The sequence below is a fragment of the Rhinopithecus roxellana genome, chromosome 11, assembly GCF_007565055.1.
Source record: "Rhinopithecus roxellana isolate Shanxi Qingling chromosome 11, ASM756505v1, whole genome shotgun sequence".
Classification (NCBI taxonomy): Eukaryota; Metazoa; Chordata; class Mammalia; order Primates; family Cercopithecidae; genus Rhinopithecus; species Rhinopithecus roxellana.
In genome coordinates, this window is record NC_044559.1 from 99,536,132 (window position 1) to 99,561,367 (window position 25,236).

Consider the following 25,236-nt stretch of genomic DNA (forward strand, 5'->3'; position numbering starts at 1 on the left):
ATAAAAAATTCATTGGGAAATTTTTCATGTAAAACCTGAAATAGAGGCATTGAGATAAAATGGACTATTTTATGAGTAGGACTGACTACCTAATATAAAAACTGAAGGGCAAAACAGTAGTTTTGCCTGGAGGTAGTTATTATTGCCATAAAAACTGTGTTATTCCTAGAAACAAACCTGAAGCTTGAATCAGGACAACCTTAAATACAAAACCAATAACTCCCAATTGGCAAATCATCCAGCTCTCCTCCCTTTCTGCGCCTCTCTAACAAAGACACAAGCAGCTTCTTTACTAAGTCATTTTCTCAACAGTAAGGAGGAGTTTCTGAAGGCAATTGTTGATTGCCGGTGGCTCCAGGCCAGCTGTTGCTCATTAATGAGTAAGGGCAGAGCTGCAAAAATGAAGCGTGGACCCGGATGTGAGACAAAACGGACCACTGCACAGCCCATTTCATGGGGCCGTTCCACAGGGAAAGGAAGAGAAAGAGAAAAGGCACAACCTAGTGATTATATCAGTGAAACAAATCACAGCATGAGGCTTCTTCCTTGAAATCCACATCTTTTTCTTGTCTTTCCTGAAACCTCAATTTCCATCTCAAGAAACTCCCCTGAATTTTCTTCTTCTGGCTTCTCTTCTTCTGCCTTCCCTTAAACGTGGGCCTTCCACAAGATTCTCCACTTGGCAGCAATTTCATTCACATTTAGAGCTTAAATTATATCTTTTTGGATGCTTTTGTGAACTAGATCTTCATCCCCATCCTCTCCTGAATTTGCCTTTTTTCCCTGTTCCTTAAAATCAATGGCACTGCCACTCTCCCTGGTTCGACACTTGGCATCATCTTCATTCTCTTACTTCCCACAATACACATATGCCGCCTTGCATACAAAAAGCCCTATTTCCCATTGACATATCCAAGGTCACTGACACAGTTCAGAAACTCACCCACCATCCTCCATCTCCCATGTAGGCAATGACCTCTCATCTAATGTATTCCTGCTTTCAATCTCCCATCATTTCCCAGGTTTCCAGGTGTTTCTAGTCTTTTTCTTAAAACTCATGCTTCTCCCCTTGCTTGAAAACTTCTAGCAGCTCTTCAACAGACCTGTACAGGATAAACTTTTCAAGCACAGTTTTCCAAGATCTGAGATCAATACGTTTACCACTTTCCACATAACCTCTCTAGTCATTCTAAACCATCTCCCCTCACTATCAAACCCTCCCCACCCCCTAACTCCTGCGAAAAGTTGTTTCCTGCCTCTGAGACCCTGGTTAGTAGCTTTCTGCTGTCTGAAATACTCAACTTTTAACACACAGTTATATTTATTTATTTCAAGGAACCAAGATTTTATTTTTTAAAAAATATAATTTCAACTTTTATTTTATATTCAAGGGATACATGTGCAGGTTTGTTACATAGATACAATGTGTGGATGCTGAGGTTTGGGGTACAAATTATCCTGTTACCCAGGTAGTGAGCATAGTACCCAATAGGTAGTTGTTCAGCCCTTGCCCCTCCTTCCCTCCCCCTCTAGTAGTCCCCAGTGTCTGTTGTTCCCTTCTTTATGTCCATGTGCACCCAACATTTAGCTCACACTCATAAGTGAGAACATACAGTATTTGGTTTACCATTTCTGTGATAATTCACTTAGGATAATGGCCTCCAGCTGCATTCATGTTGCTGCAAAGGACATGATTTTGTCACTTTCATGGCTGTGAAGTATTCCACAGTGTATGTACACCACGTTTTCTTTATCCAATCCACCACTGATGGGCTCCTAGGTTAATCCCATGTCTTTGCTATTGTGAATAGTGATGCGATGAACACACGAATTAATACCAAGTTTAAATACCACCTCCTTCAGGGATCTTCCTGAATCCTTGGTTAAGAATTCATTGTACCCTCCTCTTCTACAAACCAAGGATCCTTAATTGTACCCTTCCTAGGAAAGTCGCATTTATAGTACTCTGGCTTTATTCTGGATAGCTATACACCCAGCAGTGCCTTTACTATCAGGAAGTTTATAATCTAGCTAGGGAAACCTTGCTTTAATCACATTTCTAACTTCCATGGGGTAATACTGAATGCTCTAAAAATTATAGGAGATTAAAGCATTTTTTTTTTTCAGGCAGATAGCACTGTAAAAGGCTCTGAACATAGGGTTAAGGACACCATTTTAGAAAATATTTTTGAATAATAAGTGACAACAGTAAAACTGTCTGATTTGAAAGACAAAAAGAATGAAAAGAGAAAATGAGAGAAAAAAGTAGAAGCTGATGTGTTATTTTTCTTTCTTAAAACACAAATTTGACTATCTTATAAAAATCAAGTAAGTATTTACATCTTAGGAAAAATGTTGCATTTGTTTTAAGACATCAGATTATAAAATGCATTTGAGATTATCACATGAATTTATTTTATGGCATAAGTATATTTTATGGTAGATTTTCCATGGGGAATGGAAAATGTCTTCCTGGTGCCTGTCCTAGTCCTAATGCCTAGTACATATAAGATAGGTTGATATTTGTTGAATGAATAAATGTTTACTCAGCCTTATCTCTCTCCAGTTGCCCCCTAATCTCTCACTTCCTCTTCATAGGCAAACTACTGCAAATAATCATAGACACATCTTTCTTCTCTTACCTCCCAGTGACAGCTCACAGCTGTGCAATCTAACCTCTGCCTTATCACCTTGTCCCTGTGCTGAGACAGTGACGTCCACTCTGCCCCTACTCTGGGTGGGGTTCAAACTTTGGTGCTGAAGCAGAAGCAGGAAGGAAAACTGAGGCTGCAGTTCATGGAAGTCCCCAAGCGTGTGCTCTGTGATGTCCCAGGCTCCCCCCACCCCCACCCTGCACCCAACATAGCAATGCAAGCAGGTGGGAGAGGCAAGCCAGCATTGCTTCATGACATTTATTTACCCTGGCCGTAGGAGCACCACTGATGGGACAAACAGGTGGGAATGTGCTCATACAATACTCTTGGTGTGCAGGTTCAATCTTTTCTCTCCAATTCAGATCTCAGAACCTCAGACTGGTCTATGCTCCATCTTAGTTTCTCTCTCTTTCTAGTGGTCACCAATAGGCCAATGATTTTTCTCTCTATCTTGCCTATTCCTCAAGAATCTTTTTGAGACAGATGCAAGATGTGAACATGTAAAATATTCTCAAACAGGCAGGATGACAGACAGAACCAGTTACAACTGTTATTTCCCATACATATCACTTAGCAATTTCTCTTTATTTTAATTCAAAAGTAATTCTCCCCTGACCAGTATTCTCCCTCCATGCTCAATAAAACACACATTTCTCAGTCTTCTTCTTTCAACTCAGCTGACCCCTGCTACTTTCCTAGAACGCTTGCTCCTCTGCCCACCATGACCCAGGAATCCCTGGGTTTCCTTCTGTTTCTTTTGCTGTCTTTCATCCTCTGTGGGCTCATCTTTCACTACTGCGCCATTATGGGTTTGATTTCCTCCAGGCATTTTGGTCTCAGTGTTTTCTTCTATCACTTGCTTCATTATCTTTCTCTAAGCAATCATATCTGCCTCCAGACCTATGAATGTCATGATGAGTCAGAAGTTTATATCTTTGACAAGCCCCACACCCATAATCCAATGTCTGCTGTCTCCCGTGATGTCTCAAGACATCTCAAACTCAACATGTCCAACACTGAGCTTAGCATCTGTTTTCACACACATGTTCCTCCTCCATTGTTCCCTGACACTTCCTCACGGGGTGCACATAGATAACACAGAAGGTGGCCTGTCAATTTTACCTCCTATATATCTCTTGAATCCATTCACCTTTCAGAAGTCACTAACACCTCATCCTTCTCCCCAGGGTATCACTATCTCTCTACTGAAATATTTCACTGATCTGCATACCTTTCCCCCTTGCCAACCCATATTCCACATGGTAGCCAGAAATATATTTTCAAAATGTAAAATTGATGATGTAACTAACTACAGCACTCCCTACCCACCAAAAAAACCAAAAGCAACCAAAATCCTCAATCTTCTCACTGGTCCTAGGATAAAGGCATATTTCCTGATATGGCTAAAAAGGTTCCCATGGTGATGGACCTGATGACATCTCCAGACTTAAGCAGTTCACTCTTCTTCTGTACTCCAGACATTGTGGCCTTCCCTCAGTAATTTTTTTTTTTTTTTTTTTTTTTTTTTTTGAGATGGAGACGAAGTCTTGCTCTTTGCTCTGTCACTCAGGCTGGAGTGCAGTGGTGCAATCTCGGCTCACTAGAACCTCTGCCTCTTGGGTTCAAGCAATTCTCCTGCCTCAGTCTCCTGAGCAGCTGGGATTATAAGCGCATGCCACCATGCCCGGATAATTTTTGTAATTTTTTTTTTAGTAGAGACAGGGTTTCACCATCTTGGCCAGGCTGGTCTCAAACTCCTGACCTTGTGATCTGCCCACCTCAGCCTCCCAAAGTGCTGGAATTACAGGCACGAGCCCCCCGCCCGACCTTCCCTCAGTCTTTCATGCTGCCTGTTCTGTCTCCTGCTAGAGGACTTCCCCGTGCAGCATGCCTTCTGCCTATATGCCTGGTCTAGTTGATGCCTGTGCATCATTTGGATCTCATTTTACAGAACCTTCTATCTCTTTTGTAGCACTTAGAACAGTTTCAATTTCATATTCATGTGTGTCATTCTTTTACTGTCTTCCCTTCCCAGTCCATAGGCCAAATGGAGGAAGGGAGTATCTGATGCAATTCGGTGTCTAACGCATAGTAGATTATCAATAAACACAACTTTTTTGAAAGTGTGAGTGTGTGAAATCAGTATGAAAAGACAAATCCAGTGAGAAACATGTACCAACCAGGATTTTTAAACACCAGGCTAGGAGTACATTTTGCACAGAATTGGGGTCACAAGAGCACTGAGATCTTTGAATGGATATAAGAAATGAAAGGAGGAAGATTTCCGTTCTCATTCAGGCTTAGTAGTGGGTGAATGGGAATGATAGGGGTTTCTGAATGAAACATTTCACCTGAGCAGATGCAACTGGTTTTATGATATAAGATGTGTGCTAAGATATGAAGGTAGTATTTTCTAGTCCTATTATCTTCATTTTTGCTACTGTATATATTGAATAGAAGTCATTGCAAGGGGAGGAAAGGAGGACAAGGTCCACAGACATGCTGGGGACACAAAGGAGAGAAGAGATTTCAAAAATGCCTAAGTCTCTGGATTGTAGATATTCTGCTGGATATGCCTTTTTGTATCTTAGCTTCTAAAATTCATGTCATCAAATGCAATATAATTGTCTCTGCTTCCATATGGTGACAGAATTCTAGCAACTGTATCAGGATCTCAATAAACAGGCGAAACATAAATGTTGCATAAGATGTTTTCCCTCAGTCACATTTTTCTCATGCCCCCAAAGCATGAAACACAAATTTTGTAAATTAGAATAGTATCAGTTATGAATGCGTTTTGCAATTATGAGAGTAAAAACATTCCACATTGAAATAAGAAATGTCATCTGATTTTGATTTAACACAAAGGGGAAAAAAACACATTCCATTTAAGAATGACAAATAAAGCTGTCAATGTGATCCATTTATAGCCCCTCAGAGAATGCCACAAATCCACATAATGTTCTAAGAAGCTAGTTATTGTATTTGCTCTCTCAAATAAAGAAGGCATAGAAGTCCCAGATAGACTCCTATCCAAGGCAACTAAGGTTAGCAGGAATAACTTGCTTTAGTCAATGTCCTAGGTGCATGCCTCTTAAGGAGAGAATGAGAGCTTCCAGCATTTTATTAAATAGTGTGCAACAATGGAAATGGTGGAGTGATGGAGGGGAAGTGTCTCTCTGCTTGGTTAGGTAAAAAGAGGGACTGTAAGAAAACAGAGAAAACCCATTATCTTCATTACACAAGCTCCATCTCTTCTTACTGGTGTAATGAGGCCTCCTTCCAAAGGTCTACTGCTGACAAAAATTACAATAAGCTATAAAACCTTAATTATAAACATTCAAAGTGCTAGTCATTTTAAAGCATTTTTAATGGGTTATTTCAGGCTCAGCTACAAGGGCACATGCCAAAAACAAAACACCAGAAATATATCTTTTTATTCTTTATTACAATATTCAAGCTTTCTTCTTTTAAGAGGCAGTTTCTATTATATACATATACATATATTCACGTATAAGTATATATAAAATATGACCCTCTGCAAGGCATAACTGATTTTTCTCTCCTTTGCATTGGCTGCTCAAAAACTGAGAACAAAATTTGTTACTATCTTCTAGAAAGAGTGTTGAATTTCATGGCATAAATTTTGAGTATGAATCTCTCTCATGACCCTATCTTATGTTCTTACCCTTATTTTTTTCCTTTGACTCATTTTTTCTTACCTACTTGAAATACATTTTATATTGCTGTACAGTATATATTTTTATTAGCCTTTTTCTGTAGGCCCTAAATCCTTTCCAGCATATAAATAAAATATATAACATTTATAGGTAGTCTTTTTTTTCCTCTGGAGGGTTGCAAAATTCTCCAAAGGCAACATGTAATTGGTTACTGTAAAAATATGAGCATTAAAATTTATAATTCATTTGTAGTAATTAATTTTTTGGTGACATTTAGCTCAATAGTGCAATTCGATTTTCTTAATATTTGTATATACACCTTTAGAGCTGAGGTTCTTAGCCTGAGATCCATGAACTTAAATTGTAGGCAAAAAGTCATGTACGTAAATTTTCGTTAAGGAGGAGTGTCAAAATTTTAATCCAATTCTGAAAGGTAAATGTGACTCAAAAGATTAGAAATTACTGCTATGCGTTAGGATAACAGTAAAAAATCGTATCTTGATCTTTATTAATTCAACAAATTGACAAAATATTTGTTGAGTATCTATGAAATGCCTGGCACTATACTAGATCCTGGGAAGATAACAGTAAACATGTAGGCTTGACCTCTGACCTCAGGGTACTTCTAGTCCAGTAAGGATGAGGATAAACAATTAGAAAAATGAAACAATCACATGGTAATATACTACAATAAATAAAACAAAGAGACGTAATAGAAAGTGAGTGAGATTAGGTGGTCAGGGAGGACTTCTCTGAAGAGGTGATATCTTATCTGGGCCAAGCACCATCTGAGGGAAGAATATTCCAGAGAAACGGAACAGCTAATGCAAAGACCCTGTGGGAGAAACAGGCTTGTGAAAATGATAGCACTTCCAGAAAATACAAATGGTAGATCTCCAAGTTCACATTTTCAATAATACTTCGGTCTAGAAATATCTGCATGATCTTTCCTTCTCTTTTTTTTTTAAAGTTAGATTTTCTAATGTGAGATAAAAATATCCTCAGGAAAAAAAAATGCAATGCATCTTATTATACATTAAATTCATTCAATAAATATTTGAGTCTACTATCTTTAAGGCACTGTGGGAGATGCTCTCTAGCAAAACTAAATAAAAACTAACTGTCATACATGCAACTATAATGTACCTTAAACCGATCTTATATTGTTCTGTCTCATAAGTTTATGAGCCAAGTAAATTCTAGGGCCCAGACACTTTAATGCACAAGAAACCCAAAACTCTTTAGAAAAGCACCAATCGCCCTGTTACAGTTGAAGATAGATAAGTAAAAAAAAGAACCACGTAACGAAAATTGCAGCTAAAAATTCTTTCAAATTTTCCAAGCCATAGAGTAATATTGTACTCTATGGCTTGGAGTACATGGAGTACAATGTTACTCTGTGGCTTGGAAAATGCTCTAAACAACCCTGGTTGCTTACATCAATACATTAAGCTGTGACTAAAGATCATAAATAGCTCCCACATTATTAGATGCTTTCCTGAACTAAATTCTTTATGAGTATATTAAAGAAAATAATATACCAATAAGATGACTATGTTGCTTTGGTCATAAAATTCCATGCTGAGAAATTCTTACAAGCTGGAAAGTGCTTTCCGTGTACCAGGCACCTTACTGAGGACTCAGTGCACATACCCTTTGAGGAAGGAATGTTACTACTTTTATTTTACCTATAGGAAGAAACTGAGGTTTAGAGAAGCAAAATGACTGACCTGGGGGAGGAGCCACCAGAGATTGGAACCTAAGCAGTCTGACTCCAGAGCACCCAAGAAATCATTTCCAAAATTAGTGGTCAGCCTTATTACCTACTTGAGGGAAACCTGGCTGCTTTGTAAATTATCTCTGATAACCTCATTTTCTCTTACTGTTTAAAAGGCTTTGGGGAACAACAATCACATGCTGATTAATTTAAATATTGGCCAAAAAAGATGGCAAACTGCTATTAAGAGTAACATATATAATTTTAAAATGTTTATTGGGATCAGAGTAAATTATTTGAATTATCCATAATATTTCCTCTTAGGAGAAATGATAAAGGGTTGAATGTACTTATTTTAAAAATCTCAGAAGTACACACGGCATTTTGCTCACTTGTTTCTGCCCTTACTGTTTTTTGTTAATGCAATTTCAACTTGGAAAAGGGAGATTTTAAAGCTATATTCAAATCCAGTAATCAATCATTTTCCTCTTTTTTTTACTTCCCCCAAAATAAAAAAAAAAAAAAAATCAGGTTCAAGCAGATTGCTGAGACTTCTCTTTCTTGAACAATATTAGAGGCAGCAGGAGCATGTCATAGTACTTATGCACCATTAATTGAATATTTATGCAGTATCACACACTGTGCTAAGCACCAAACAACTTCATTTTATTCGCACAACAACCCCATTAGTAGCTTCTATTATTATTCCCAATTCACAGCTCAGGAGATGGGGACTCACAGAAGTTGCTCACACGTCGAAGACCTCATAGCTCGTAAATGGAGGAGCTTGTACCAGGCTGACTGACTGACTCTGGAGCTTGGGCTTCCTATGCTTTTCTTATTCTTTCCTTTTGTTCAATCATGTTCTCCCCACTGACATATCAATGAAGACTCTTTATTTTCCAACATGGACAGTCTAAACCCTTTAAAACTTAAGAATGTCTACAATCCAGTTTTTTGTTTGTTTGTTTTGTTTTTTTAACTTGCCCAAGCTGATTTCTCAGTATTCTGCACTAAATACCCTCAGGGCCTGAGGGAATCTGCCTCCTCTCAAAGCTTCAGATGTCTTCCCACCCACAATCCAGCTAAATTCTGCTCCTTAAGGCCTAGTTCAACTATACTTTTCACAGTCACCTTCCAGACCTTTCCAGCCCAGAGAAAATAGCCTGAGGAGCTTGCCTCACTGTCTACCACTGTAGATGACCTGATGTCCCCCACTATAGATGACCTGATGTCCCTGAGAGCTTCGGCAGCCTGGAACCCAAGGGATGGTAATGCGAGGCCTGTTGGAATGTGCCATGGGGGCATTTTTCTCAGGAGCACGTCCAGAGCTTTTATCAATTTCATTAAGCTTAACAACCACCACTCAGCACCCTTACTTCTAGAAACTAATGACACTGAACACTAATGTTCTCTGATCAGGAATGCCAGATTTAGCAAATAAAAATATTATAGGGGAGACACAATTTTATTAAAACATGATTTGTTGTGTATTTGAAATTCAGATTTAACTAGGCATCCTGTATTTGATTTGCAAACTTATCCTGAACGTTTCATGGATATTAATCTTATCTCTCAACTGTACAGAATGTAACCATCCGGAGAACAAGGGACTTCAGTATTTCCTCATGAAACTTAACACTCAACTCTTATTACTACTTATCAATTTATTTTTGTGGTCCAATAGAAACATTTTTGAACATGCTTGATTTGAGGCCAATATCAAGTCTAGTAGCCACATCATGATTACACACACACACACACACACACACACACACACACAACTTTTGCTACAAGGAAACAAATGTCATCATACCTAGTAAACAATTTTAATCATCTCTGCTATTAGCTTGATTCAAACACACTGAGTTCCTCCCCAAATATCTTTTTTTAAAATATCCTCTTAGGAAGAATCTGGGGAAATTAAAAACATACCAAAATTGTTATTGGATCTCAAAATGAGATCTTCAGACCGTTTGATTGAGAAATCACCAAAGGTATTTGCTAAAATGCAGTTGTGTGGGGGCAATCTCAAACCTATTAATTCAGAACTGTGCAGAATGGCTCCAAGTAATCTGTGATTTTAAAAAGCCTTCCAGATGATTTTTATGCCCTCTAAACTTTAAGAACTGTTTGTTTATAAAATGTAATACTTTAGCAAGGATTGCTGTCTATGTTAGAGAAGAAAAGTTATCATTTTGGTGAGGTTCGAACTAGCAATCATCTTTGAAATGTATCTTTAATCTATCACACCAGTGTTAAATGCTCAGCACTGTAAATTTTCTATTTGGACCGTCTAAGCATTTAAATTGAATTGGTAAACTAATGATAGGTATTAAAAGGCTGCTTGATGGATTATTAAAATAGTAAATGTGTCACCGAAGTTTATAGAGATCAGAAGAAATTTGAAATAGACTATACATATTAAGATGTTCTAATGCTGCTACTCAGGATTGGTCTGGGCAACATAAGGCTCTTTTGAATTTTTGAAAGAAAGCATCATTGTCCAAAGCTCCTTACTCCTGTTGACTGGGTGGTTCTCACTATTTTTGATCTCTGAGTGAAAAGAATGCTGGTTTATAAGTCAGAAGGCTTAGGTTCTATAGTTTATGATCTGTTTTGGGGGGCTTCAGTTTGCTCATCAATAAAACAATGGCTTAGACTATTCGCTGATCTCTAAAGTATTGTCTAGACCTAAATTTCTATTATCATTCTGAGCTTCAGTTTCCTCTGCCGTAAAATACGGGGTTGTACTAGGTGCAGTGTGTCCATTTGTCCTGTGTGTCTGAGGGCGGCCCTGTCATCTCCATTATGGCACTCAGATCTCCATTCATAATTCAGGCTCACCCTCTCTAACACTGTAAGATCAATGATGCTTCATTTAGGCTTTCCCAAGGAAGGGACAATATATTAGCCATTCACACATGTCTTTTATAAGAGATAATTATTTATTCAAACATACAGACCAACAAATATGTGCCATTCATCACTGTGCTAGGCCCTGGGACTACAGTAATGAAAAAAGTCAGAAAACAGAGTTCTGGCCTATGCAGCCTACGTTCTGATGGGGAAGTAGGGAGGGATGGGGAAGAAGATAAAAACAACAATCATATTAAACAAATAAAAATGAGAGACTTTAGTTTGTAATCGGCTCCATGAGGGTTCACTGAGGGCTGAGATGGAGAAGAACAGAAGGGAGTTCAGAAAAGCCTCCTGGAGTAAGCGCAATTTACTTAGACCTAAAGGAAGAAAAGAAGAAAAATGGGAAGGAAGGGGGTGGAGAAATGGGAAGGGAGAGCATATTCTGGGATTCTGTGGGAGAAATAGCTTATGTGCTTGGCATCCAAAATCCTGGAACTGTCTCATCTATCTCTGAGAGATAATTTAATCCAAAACTAGTGAAAGGAAACCAGAGGCCCAGAGGGTTAAAGGACTTCTCTGAGGTCAAATGGCTAATTAACAGAAGAACTCTTCCACACTTCAGTCCAGAATGTGAACTCTTCTTAGAGATTGCAACGGAGCAGGAAGTACCAGACTGTATTGATTCAAATCCTGGCTTTTCTATTCATAAACTGTTCATCCTTGGGCATGAGAGCTTCTTTGAGCCTCAGTTTTCCTTTCTGTGAAACACAGACAATGTCTGCCTCACCAGATTATTACAAGAATTTAATGAGATGTTGTGGCACAGTGCCTAGTATATCACAGCTGCTCCAGAAATGCAAGCTCTTTTATTTTTCACCTAGCGCACTTTCACCCATAACAACTTGTTGTCAAGTTAAGACAAAGTAGAGCAGAGGTTAAGTTACTCGGATAAAGGAGGAGTGGCGGCAGAGGGAAGGTTGTGGAATACGGGAATGGAGTCTATTTAGCAACTGCCCATCCAAATTCTAGTGGAGGAAATGAAAAGAAAAGTCCACTAAATGGGACAAGTGTCAAAAAAAAGACATCCTCAACTTCATTAAGGTCACAGCATAACCTGCTAGTGATAAATCTAGAGTTGTCTACCTAAAACAAAAGAAAGATCACCTGTATCTGTATTTATACTTAAAGGTAGAATAAAAGAAACGGGTTTTACTCTAGGATGTCAGTAAACAGAAGAATGACACACTTTGTTATTCAAAACATGCTCAGAGAAAAATGTTAATATGCCACTAAATCAACTGGGAACAAACCAGTTATCTGCAGGATATTAAAATGATAGCTGGTGTTAAGGATGCCTCAAAACCAAGCCCGTGATATTGGAAGAATAAATAATTAATCCAAGTAACTATACAGATTTTCTTCATTGTCTATGAACAAAACCACAGGTTGAATTCAACCTTAAAATACCAAGAGGCGTATTTCTTGGATTAGACTGGAAAGCTATGAGGCTGTTCCACAAAACCTGCATGCCCTCCCCGTTAGGGAATGTTGATGGTTCAGACACACATGAACCAGGGCTGAATATTTCTTAGTTTCAGAAGTTCACTGGGTCCCTCTTCACCCAACCATAAGGTAAATGCCATTTCATATACAGCTTTTTGAAATGCAGCTTATTTTATGATTCTCTGCTGCTGCTGCTTTATGGGAGAAATTTTATTTCAAAGTTTCATAGGATGTGAATTGAACTCATTATTTTGCTCCAAACTCATTGTTTAATTGACAGGAAACATGCATCTAAATCATCTTATATGCATGGCAGAAGCAGCTACATAAATTTAACTATGGGTGGATTATTACTATTTAGCATATTTATAGAATTTTAGATTCAGGAAGCATTTTACAAATCTTTTATTAGTTAATCCTTACACTTCTGAGTGCATCTGACAGGTGGTAAACAATGCTTTGGGGTTTAAATTGCCAATACATGAAAACTTTAATGGGGAAAAAGAAATCTACAGCCTTCCTCCTTGCTCCCAAATGTGCCTAGGGCACATTTTTGATACCTATTTCTTCTCACCAGAGACTAAGGTTAGTGGCCCAAGAAGCACAGTTGCACACACTGAAACACTAGTGATAAAAATATATATATTTTGGGTTTTGTCCCAAGTCAGGTGGCCAACACCAGGGGAGACCTTCTCACCAACAGCAAGATGATGTGACACGATTCTCAGCACACATACCTCCCAATAATACAGCGCATAAAAAGGCACATAAAGAAGCAGTCAATTTCTCTAAAACTATAGGGTAAACTTAGTTTCAAATTCAAATTCTAACAACGCCACACCTGGTGGACTCACTATTTGAGTGACATGACCAGTGATTACTTTTGAGTGACATCACCAGTGATTACTTCTCTTAAAATACATACATGTGTATTGAAAAATAAAACTCAATTTAAACTTAAGAGAATGCATATCTTCATTTTTTTTTTTAATTCCCAAGTATTAAAAACCAAGCTCCCTTGAATACCAATTCAAACTTATATGAGTGCTCCAAAATACCCCAGACACCACAAGGTGTGGCATAGCAGGGCAAAGCAAGCCTCAATAAATCAAAGTCTAGTTCTTGACCCAAACCTTTTTACAGCCCGGGGATTTCACAGCTAACAAACCAAGAAAAATCAATCCCGCATCACCTTAGGGCCCGGCATGAGGAGCTGCAGATGCTGCACCTACTTTCAGAAGACCCCAGTGTGGCACGTCCAGCCCAGATTCTTATTTTTTCTGACTGACAGTGACTTTATCTCTCTAATCCCTCTGGCCACCCGCCTCCACCAGTGTGTGTGTGTGTGTGTGTGTGTGTGCGTGTGCGTGCGCGCGTTGGAGGACGCTTAGGTAGGAGGGTGCTCAAGATACCCAAAGTATTCTGGAAGCAAGCACCCTCTGCGGCCCTGTGCTTTGTCAGAGCAGCTGGGCTAGCTGTCAGGAGGTCAGCGAAAGGTAACCAGGTCACCCTCCTTTCAAGGGTGCAAAGGGATGCGATGCTCCAAGCTCTCGCGTCCTCATGAGTCTGCGGATGTGGGGACTGCGGGTGGGCAGAGAGACCCCCCCACATAATCCCGCCCACCCTGGCGCAGCTCCTCCCAGGAGCGCTCCCGCCCCGCCCCGCGACGCCCGCGCTACCTGGGGACGCTGGAGGCTCCCGCGGCGGCTCTGGGTCCCGCCGGGCGGCCGAGGCTTGCGCGGGCTTTGTAAAGCCGCCGGGAGACGCCGACCCCGCCCCGCCCCGCCGACCCCGCCCTCTCCCACCTCGGCCGCCTTCCCCGCCCGCATCCCGGGCCACTGTCTCCGCTCCGCCACCTCTCTCCCGGCCCGGCTGTCGCCGCCCTGCTGGGCGGGGACCACGGGTCCCTCCCCATCCTCGTGGCCTGCCGGACAGTCCTCAGGCGGGACCCCAACGCCTAGGCGGTCCCGGGAGACCTGGGCCGCCGCCCCCCTGCCCCCCGGGGCTGTCAGCCGCTGGCGCGTGGGGGCCCTGCTGGGACCCCGGTCTTTGGACCCGGCCCTTGTGGCCCCAGTGCCTGCGGCCTCGCCCTTCTCTGCGCAGGGCCCGAGGGGCCGCCCCTTCTGGAAGTCTCCCCAGGACCCATCCACCTCTGGGACTCGCGGGGGGCGCCAGCGGGAGCATCTCCTGCAAATGGACACCAAGTCTGGGGAAAGTTTCTGGTGATGTCAAGGGTCAGCCTTTTCTTATAGGGACGTTCTCTATCCAAGTGATGGAAACTCAAGGATTCCATCAGAGGGTTCTGCTGACATCACAAACCACACATGACTTGGTGTCCTGTCATGTCGTTTACATAAAGACTCTCCATCCTTACTGCAGCCTTCTGCACGTTCACCTTTGGAGGCCCCAGGCTAGTGACATTTCAGCGGCAGGGTGTAAGGAACTTAATTTTAAAGTAAACAACGTTAGAAACCCGCACATTTATACGTTTGCTGTGTACCAAGCTCTAAGTGTGGTCACCTTTGAATAGTTCAGACCTTCCAGTGGTCAAGATGATCGAGGCCAATCACTATTCTGCACTTCCTCATCTCCAGGACTTTTGGTCTTTTTACTCTTATTTTTCATTTTTCCCTTGATGTCAAGGAGAGGTGAAAATAAACTGCAACAAGATCAGTTTGAAGAGCTTTTAACAACTAGGGTAAAACTTTATGGGAGAGGCAGTCGGCAGTCATTGGAAATAAGATAAGAAAATTATCTGTACACGTAACTGCAGTTTTACCATTTTTTTTTTTTTTTTTTGCGTGAGCTTGCGTAATGAAGGGCTAGAGGTAGCTATTATTTTTAGCAGAAATAATGCTTTTCTAAGAATTAAATAGATTAAAAATATGATATAGCTAGGATGTCAGATCAGGGTAAAACTCTACCGACAGAAGAATGAACGAAACGAGCTGATAGTATAGGAGATCCAACAACTCTTTGGAGTAGTAAAATTGGTTTTGTCTTGGAGTCTAAATTATACAAATGGATATGCTAGAAAACAGGACTTTTATAGCCCTAGTTGCCATTTAATGAATTATTTCCTTTTCAATATCTCTATTTCCTTCAACTGTTTCTAATAAGATGTAATTTCAAGATTGCTCAAAGCTTTGGACATCCATTCATTCTTTTCTTCTTTGTATTTTTTCTTTTATTATTATTATTATACTTTAAGTTCTAGAGTACTGGGAAAACACGTGCCATGGTGGTTTGCTGCACCCGTCAACTCGTCATTTACATTAGGTATTTCTCCTAATGCTCTCCCTCCCCTAGACCCCACCTCCAACAGGCCCCCGTGTGTGATGTTCTCCTCCCTGTGTCCATGTGTTCTCATTGTTCAACTCCCACTTATGAGTGAGAACATGCGGTGTTTGGTTTTCTGTCCTTGTGAAATTTTGCTGAGAATGATGGTTTCCAGCTTCATCCATGTCCCTGCAAAGGACATGAACTCATCCTTTTTTTAATGGCTGCATAGTATTCCATGGTGTGTATGTGCCACATTTTCTTTATCCAGACTATTATTGATGGACATTTGGGTTGGTTCCAAGTCTGCTATTGTGAATAGTGCCACAGTAAACATACGTGTGCATGTGTCTTTATAGTAGCATGATTTATAATCCTTTGGGTATATACCCAATAATGGGATTGCTGAGTCAAACGGTATTTCTAGCTCTAGATCCTTGAGGAACCACCACACTGTCTTCCACAATGGTTGAACTGATTTACACTTCCACCAACAGGGTAAAAGCATTCCTATTTCTCCACATCCTCTCCAGCATCTGTTGTTTCCTGACTTTTTAATGATCGCCATTCTAACTGACGTGAGGTGGTATCTCATTGTGGTTTTGATTTGCATTTCTCTGATGACCAATGATGAGCATTTTTTCATGTGTCTGTTGGCTGTATAAATGTCTTCTTTTGTGAAGTGTCTGTTCATATCCTTTGCCCACTTTTTCATGGTTTTTTTTTTTTCTTCTTATAAATTTGTTTAAGTTCTTTGTAGATTCTGGATATTAGCCTTTTGTCAGATGCAGATTGCAAAAATTTCCTCGCATTCTGTAGGTTGCCTGTTCACACTGATGATAGTTTCTTTTGCTGTGCAGAAGCTCGTTAGTTTAATTAGATCCCATTTGTCTATTTTGGCTCTTGTTTCCATTGCTTTTGGTGTTTTAGTCATGAAGTCTTTGTCCATGCATGTGCCCTGAATGGTATTGCCTAGATTTTCCTTCTAGGGTTTTATGGTTTTTAGGTCTTACTTTTAAGTCTTTAATCCATCTTGAGTTAATTTTTATATAAGATGTAAGGAAGGGATCCAGTTTCAGCTTTCTACTTATGGCTAGCCAGTTTTCCCAGTACCATTTATTAAATAGGGAATCCTTTCCCCATTGCTTGTTTTTGTCAGGTTTGTCACAGATCAGATGGTTGTAGATGTGTGGTATTATTTCTGAGGGTTCTGTTCTGTTCCATTGGTCTATATATCTGTTTTGGTACAAATACCGTGCTGCTTTGGTTACTGTAGCCTTGGAGTATAGCTTGAAGTCAGGTAGCGTGATGCCTCCAGCTTTGTTCTTTTTGCATAGGATTGTCTTGGCTATGCAGGCTGTTTTTTGGTTCCATATGAGCTTTAAAATAGTTTTTTCCAATTCTGCAAAGAAAGTCAGTGGTAGCTTGATGGGGATAGTATTGAATCTATAAATTATCTTGGGCGTTGACCATTTTCACAATATTGATTCTTCCTATCCATGAGCACGGAATGTTCTTGCATTTGTTTGTGTCCTCTTTTATTTCATTGAGCAGTGGTTTGTAGTTCTCCTTGAAGAGGTGCTTCGCATCCCTTGTAAGTTGGATTCCTAGGTATTTTATTCTCTTTGAAGCAATTGTGAATGGGATTTCACTCATTTGGCTCTGTTTGTCTGTTCTTGGTGTATATGAATGCTTGTGATTTTTGCATATTGATTTTGTAGCCTGAGACTTTGCTGAAGTTGCTTATCAGCTTAAGGAGATTTTATGCTGAGACAATGGGGTTTTCTAAATATACAATCATGTCATCTGCAAACAGAGGCAATTTGACTTTCTCTTTTCCTAGTTGAATACCCTTTCTTTCTTTCTCTTAACTGATTGCCCTGGCCAGAACGTCCAATACTTTGTTGAATAGGAGTGGTGAGAGAAGTCATCCTTGTCTTGTACCACTTATCAAAGGGAATGCTTCCAGTTTTTGCCCATTCAGTATGATATTGGCTGTGGGTCTGTCATAAGTATCTCTTATTATTTTGAGATACGTTCCATCAATACCTAGTTTATTGAGAGTTTTTAACATGGAAGGCTGTTGAATTTGTCGAAGGCCTTTTCTGTATCTATTGAGATAATCATGTGGTTTTTGTCATTGGTTCTGTTTATGTGATGGATTATGTTTCTTGATTTGCATATGTTGAACCAGCCTTGCATCCCAGGGATGAAGCCAACTTGATCTTGGTGGATAAGCTTTTTGATGTGCTGCTGGATTCGGTTTGCCAGTATTTTATTGAGGATTTTCACATCAATGTCAATCAGGGTTATTGGCCTAAAATTCTCTTTTTTGTTGAGTCTCTGCCAGGCTTTGGTATCAGGATGTTGCTGGCCTCATAAAAATTAGGGAGGATTCCTTCCTTTTCTGTTGATTGGAATAGTTTCAGAAGGGATGATACCAGCTCCTCGTTATGCCTCTGGTAGAATTCGGCTGTGAATCCATCTGGTCCTGGACTGTTTTTGGTTGGTAGGCTATTAATTATTGCCTCAATTTCAGAACCTGTTATTGGTCTGTTCAGAGATTCAGCTTCTTCCTGGTTTAGTCTTGGGAGGGTGTAAGTGTCCAGGAATTTGTCCATTTCTTCTAGATTTTCTAGTTTATTTGCATAGAGGTGTTTATAGTATTCTCTGATGGTAGTTTGTATTTCTGTAGGGTCGGTGGTGATATCCTCTTTATCATTTTTTATTGCGTCTGTTTGATTCTTCTCTCTTTTCTTCTTTATTAGTCTTGCTAGTGGTCTATCAATTTTGTTGATCTTTTTAAAAAACCAGCTCCTAGATTCATTGATTTTTTGAAGAGTTTTTTGTGTCTCTGTCTCCTTCAGTTCTGCTCTGAACTGTAGTTATTTCTTGCCTTCTGCTAGCTTTTGAATGTGTTTGCTCTTGCTTCTCTAGTTCTTTTAATTGTGATGTTAGGATGTCGATTTTAGATCTCTTCTGCATTCTCTTGTGGGCATTTGGTGCTATAAATTTCCCTCTACACACTGCTTTAAATGTGTCCCAGAGCTTCTGGTATGTTGTGTGTTTGTTCTCATTGGTCTCAAAGAGCATCTTCACCTCTGCCTTCCTTTGGTTATTTACCTAGTAGTCATTCAGGAACAGGTTGTTCAGTTTCTATGTGGTTGTGTGGGTTTGAGTTCCAGTTTGATTGCACTGTGGTCTGAGAAACAGTTTGTTGTGATTTCTGTTCTTTTAAATTTGCTGAGGAGTTTTCTACCTCCAACCATGTGGTCAATTTTAGAAAAAGTGCGATGTGATGCCGAGAAGAATGTATATTCTGTTGATTTGGGGTGGAGAGTTCTGTAGATGTCTATTAGGTTGGCCTGGACCAGAGCTAAGTTCAAGTCCTGGACATCCCCGCCAATTCTCCAAATTCTCCATCTTGTTGATCTGTCCAATACTGACAGTGGAGTGCCAAAGTTTCCCATTATTATGTGGGAGTCTAAGTCTCTTTGTAGGTCTCTAAGAACTTCCTTCATGAACATGGGTGCTCCTGTATTGGAACATAGATACTTAGGATAGTTAACTCTGATCCCTTTACCATTATGTAATGGCCTTCCCTGTCTCTTTTGATCTTCATTTGTTCAAAGTCTGTTCTATCAGAAACCAGGATTGCAATCCCTGCTTTCTTCTGCCTTCCACTTGCTCATTAGATCTTCCCCCATCCCTTTATCTTGGACCCATGTGTGTCTTTGCACATGAGATGGATCTCCTGACTACAGCACACCGATGGGTCTTGACTCTCCATCCAATTTGCCAGTCTGTGTACTTTAATTGGGGCATTTAGCCCACTCACATTTAAGGTTAATATTGTTATATGTGAATTTGATCCCACCATCATGATGCCAGCTGGTTACTTTGCCAGTGAATTGATGCAGTTTCTTCATAACGTCAATGGTTTTTACAATTTGGCATGTTTTTGCAGTGGCTGGTACCGTTTGTTCCCTTCCATGTTTAGTGCTTCCTTCAGGAGCTCCTGTAAAGCAGGCCTGGTGGTGACAAAATCTCTCTGCATTTGCTTGTCTGTAAAGGATTTTATTTCTCCTTCTCTTATGAAGCTTAGTTTGGCTGGGTTGGAAATTCTGGGTTGAAAATTCTTTTCTATAAGAATGTTGAATATTGGCCCCACTCTTTTCTGGCTTGTAGGGTTTCTGCTGAGAGATCTTCTGTTAGTCTGATGGGCTTCCCTTTGTGAGTAACCTGACCTTTTTCTCTGGCTTCCCTCAACATTCCTTCCTTCATTTCAACCTTGGTGAATCTGACAATTATGTGTCTTGGGGTTGCTCTTCTTGAGGAGTATCTTTATGGTGTTCTCTGTATTTCCAAAATTTGAATTTTGGCCTGCCTTGCTAGGTTGGGGAATTTCTCCTGGATAATATCCTGGAGAGTGTTTTCTAACTTAGTTCCATTCTACCTGTCACTTTTAGGTACACCAATCAAACAGATTTGGTCTTTTCATGTAGTCCCATATTTCTTGAAGGCTTTGTTCATTTCTTTTCACTCTTTTTTCTCTAATCTTATCTTCTCATTTTATTTCATTAATTTGATCTTCAGTCACTGATATCCTTTCTTCTGGTTGATCGAATCAGCTATTGAAGCTTATATATGCTTCATACAGTTCTCGTACTGTGGTTTTCAGCTCCATCAGGTCATTTAAGCTTTTCTCTACACTGGTTATTCTAGTTAGCCATTCATCTAACTTTTTTCAAGGTTTTTGGCTTCCTTGTGATGGGTTAGAATTGTTAGAATATGCTCCTTTAGCTCCAAGAAGTTTGTTATTAACAACTTTCTGAAGCCTACTTCTGTTAACTCATCAAACTCATTCTCCATCCAGTTTTGTTCCCTTGCTGGTGAGGAGTTGTGTTCCTTTGGAGGAGGAGAGGCATTCTGGTTTTTGGAATTTTCAGCCTTTCTGCTCTGGTTTCTCCCAATCTTTGTGTTTTGATCTATCTTTGGTCTTTGATGTTGGTGACCTACAGGTGGAGTTTTGGTGTGGATGTCCTTTTTGTTGATATCGATGCTATTCCTTTCTGTTTGTTAGTTTTCCTTCTAACAGGCCCCTCAGCTGCAAGTCTGTTGGAGTTTGCTGGAGGTCCACTCCAGACCCTGTTTTCCTAGGTATCACCAGCAGAGGCTGCAGAATAGCAAATATTGCTGCCAGATCCTTCCTCTGGAAGCTTCATCCCAGAGGGACGCCCACCAGAATGAGGTGTCCATTGGTCCCCACTGGGAAGTGTCTCCTAGTCAGGCTACATGGGGGTCAGGGACCCACTTGAGGAGGCAGTCTGTCCATTATCAGATCTCGAACACTGTGCTGGGAGAAGCACTGCTCTCTTCAGAGCTGTCAGGCAGGGACGTTTAAGTCTGCAGAAGCTGTCTGCTGCCTTTTGTTCAGATACGCCCTGCCGCCAGAGTTAAAATCTAGAGAGGCAGTAGGGCTTACTGAGCTGTGGTGGACACTGCCCAGTTCGAGCTTCTCTGCTGCTTTGTTTACACTGTGAGCATAGAACTACCTACTCAAACCTCAGCAGTGACAGACGCCCCTCCCTCCGCCAAGCTCCAGCATTCCAGATCAATCTCAGACTGCTGCACTAGCTGCAAGCAAGGCTCCATGGGCATGGGACCCACTGAGCCAGGCATGGGAGGGAATCTACTGGTCTGCCAGTTGCAAAGACCATGGGAAAAATGCAGTGTTTGGGCAGAAGTGTGCAGTTCCTCCAGGTACAGTCACTCACGGCTTCCCTTGGCTAGGAAAGGGAAATCCTCTGACCCCTTGCACTTCCCAGGTGAGGCGATGTCCCGCCCTGCTTCAGCTGGCCCTCCATGGGCTGCACCCACTGTCCAATCAGTCCTAATGAGATGAACCAAGTACCTCAGTTGGAAATGCAGAAATCACCCATCTTCTGCATCAGTCTCACTGGAAGCTGTAGACTGGAGCTATTCCTATTCGGCCGTCTTGGAAGTGACCTTTTTCTTTTCTTTTTTAAAGACAAGGTCTCACTCTGTGGCCCAGGCTAGACTGCAGTGACACTATCATAGCTCACTATAACCTTGAACTTCCACCCTCATGTCATCCTCCAACTTGGCTCCCCAAAGTGCTGGGATTACATGTATGAGTCACCACACCTGGTCCCATTCATTCTTTTTCTTTTTTTTTGAGATGGAGTCTAGCTCTGTTGCCCACGCTGGAGTGCAGTGATCACCTCTGCTCACTGTAAACTCTGCCTCCTGAGTTCAAGCAATTCTCATGCCCCAGCCTCCTGAGTAGCTGGATTTACAGGTATGCGCCACTGCGCCCCACTCATATTTTGTATTTTTAGTAGAGGCAGGGTTTCACCATGTTGGCCAGACTGGTCTCAAACTCCTGACTTCAGGTGATTCACCTGCCTTGGCCTCCCAAAGTACTAGGATTACAGGCATGAGAAACCTCTCCTGACTGGTCCCATTCATTCTTTAAAGAATGCAATGAGGGCTCAGTAACTGGCTGGCATTGAGCTTGGTGCAGGTAATGTAAGTGGGAACCACATAGATAAATACAAGTCCTGCCTTTTAGGAGCTTGCTTACATTATGATAAGGGAGGAGACACCTGCTAAACAGTCAAGTGCAGAAATGACTAATTGCACCTTTGAAAAGTTGTGTGTGGAGGCATGGAGTGGTAGGAGAGCACATCCTCTGAGTGGTTTTAATTTTAGATTCCTCTTTTGATTTGATCCCTAGAATTATTTCTTTTTTCTTCTCTTTCTTTTTTTGTTTCTGATACAGGGTCTTACTGTGTCACCCAGGCTGGAATGCAGTAGCACAACCTCAGCTCACTGCAACCGCCACCTCTCGGGTTCAAGGTGCTTCCCGAATAGCTGGGACTACAGCCACTGGTGCATGACCATGCCCAGCTAATTTTCATATTTTTAGTAGAGATGGAGTTTCCTCAAGATGGCCAGGCTGATCTCGAACTCCTGGCCTCAAGTGATCCACCAGCCTTGGCCTCCCAAAGTGCTGGGATTACAGGTGTGAGCTACTGCTCCCTGCCCCTAGAATTATTTCAAGCCAGCAAAGATTTTGATGTTGTTACCCTTTCTTTCATATCCCACATCTAATCCGTTAGGAAATCCTGATATCTCCATCTTCCGAAGGTATTTCAAATCCCAGGTCTACTATCTTCCAAACTAGCATTGTTTACTTGGATTTGTGAAAAAGCCTCTATACTTGTCTTTCTACTCTTAGTCTTGCCCCTATAGTCTGTTATCCAGATAGCGTTTAATGTGACACTTTTGAAAGTATATATCATAATTCATGTCAATCCTCTGCTCAAAACAAACAAACAAACAAACAACAACAACAACAGAAACGCTCAATGGCTTTCTGTTGCTCTCAGAATACAATACAATATGACCCTGTCCGTCAAGGTCTTACCTGCTTGGCACCTCACCTCTCTTACCTCCTACGCTACCACTGTCCTCTCCTACATCTTGTCACAGATTCTCTGGCTTTCTTTTGCTCTTTCAACCTCACTCTCCTGTCTCTTGACCTTTGAACTAAAACTCCTGCAAATATTTGGAGTCTTACTCCTCGGTTACATCAGATGTCTACTCCCATGTCTACAAATAGCCCCCTTTCTCAACCCCCTCATTCTTTGTCTCCTTAATTTACTTTAGTTTTCCTTTTAATACACAAGTTAACATGTGCGTGTGCATTGTCTGCTGTTTTCCCCCTACAGTGAGAACAGCAACTTGGTTATAGTGCCAGGAACATAGAAAGCATTCAATAAATATTTGTTGAAAGTAACCATATAAATTATATTATAAAATGAAGTTTTGTGTTCCCACAAGATTCATGTGTTGAAACCCTGATCCCCAAATATGACTGTATTTGGGGATAGGGCCTTTAAGGAAGTAACTGGGCCCTGGTCTGATAGTATTAGTGTCCTTATGAGAAGAGACATCTGATAACTCACTGCCTGTCTTCATATGCATACACTGAGGAAAGGTGGTGTCAGCCGATACTGGGAAGGTGGCCACTTGCAAGTCAGGAAGGGAGCCCGAACTGAATCAGCTGGCACCTTGATTTTGGACTTTCCAGTCTCCAGAACCGTGAGAAACAAATTTCTGTCATGTAAGGCACCCAGTGTATGATATTTTGTCATGGCAGCCCAAGCAGACTAAGACAAATTACACAGAATATAGTACAAAAGAAACAAGGAGTTTAGATAGAATCTACACTCACACAGTGTCATGAATCATTTTAGGATCACTCCTGCAATTGAAAGGTGTAAAGGTGTGACCTTTAACCAGTAAATAACCCTTTGCAACCCTTCTCAGAATAATTGAGGCTTCAAGAATACTCTTATGTTAACCTGAGAGTACAATAAGAGTTCAAGATGAATGAATACCTTTTACTCCTTTTTTTTTGTTTTTTTTTCTACAGTCATGAATGGTTGAAGCTCACAGGAGAAAGAATTATCTAGTTACAATATGGGAAAAAATGCTCTATGAAAGTTCCCAACTGATCACAATGTAGGAGTCACATGCAGCTGGGTGCCTAGAGCATAGCCATGACCTGTTGCTATTCAAGCAAAATATCAAATGCTTCCAATAACAGCTTCAGCTACCTACCACAACTGTTTATACTCTTGGTCTCCAAAGTAGGCCATGAGGAATAAATATTAGAGCTTCCACTTATATTTTTTAATAAAAAAGAAACTAAGCCTCTGCAAATGTGCAATAAACAGATAGAAATTGGCGCCCTTATTTGCCTAGAGGTCAGCTGGTCTCTTATCCTTCCTTTCAGAGATATCCTGAGGAAACACTGGGAGAGTCACAGTATGGAGGGGCTACCGTGTGGTCTTTACACTTCTTTCATTTCCAGTGTGTTGCCTCGTATTGATGTTTATGTGTGTTCTCTTAAGGCACTGAAGATTCTATTATCCGATTTTAACCAAGTGGAAGTATCAGAATGGAAAAGTGGCTTACAGGGATTTCTGCAGAGAAGACAATACCAGTAATACAAGTTTAAGCAACAACAGGAAATTGATGGAGTTGACACGTTTCCTACTGTATTCTTAGCCTAATGGAAGAGGTTAGCAACAGTGATGATCTATCTTATTCAGACTTACAAGAAATCAGCTCCTCCCTTCCATTGAGATATAGGCTTCCATTTACTTTTATTAATGATGAACCTTGCCTTGAATATATTTATTGTATTTTGAGATGTAGGCCAATGCCAATGATAATATGAAACATTGTGGCAAGCAAAATATTAATAAATATGATATGTTTCATCATTAAATGATTTTTCAAATTAACTTGTGTGTATGTTTTATAATGTACAATGGTGTGTGTAATAAATAAGCAATCTTATTAATAAGTTAACAAATAAATAAATATTGGTGACATATAATGAACATTTCTAACTGATGCACTGCTTTATCAGAAAAGTTTGGAAACCACGGATTTACATATACAGGAGTAAAATAATTTATTGGAACACAAAACCTTGGTCTTG

At 40.5% G+C, this 25,236-nt stretch overlaps 1 protein-coding gene across 2 annotated transcripts in view; it reads right to left on the bottom strand.

Annotated features, from left to right (window-relative positions):
• RHOBTB1 (Rho related BTB domain containing 1) overlaps positions 1-14,165 on the bottom strand; it is a 131,528-nt gene extending 117,363 nt beyond the window's left edge. Inside the window, exon 1 of one of the 2 annotated variants that reach the window (XM_030941056.1) lies at positions 14,096-14,165. The gene's annotated coding sequence lies outside the window, so the exon portion shown is untranslated. The remainder of the gene's footprint in view (positions 1-14,095) is intronic. The other variant, XM_030941063.1, reaches the window with a different exon arrangement.
• Between the last annotated feature and the right edge of the window lie 11,071 nt (positions 14,166-25,236).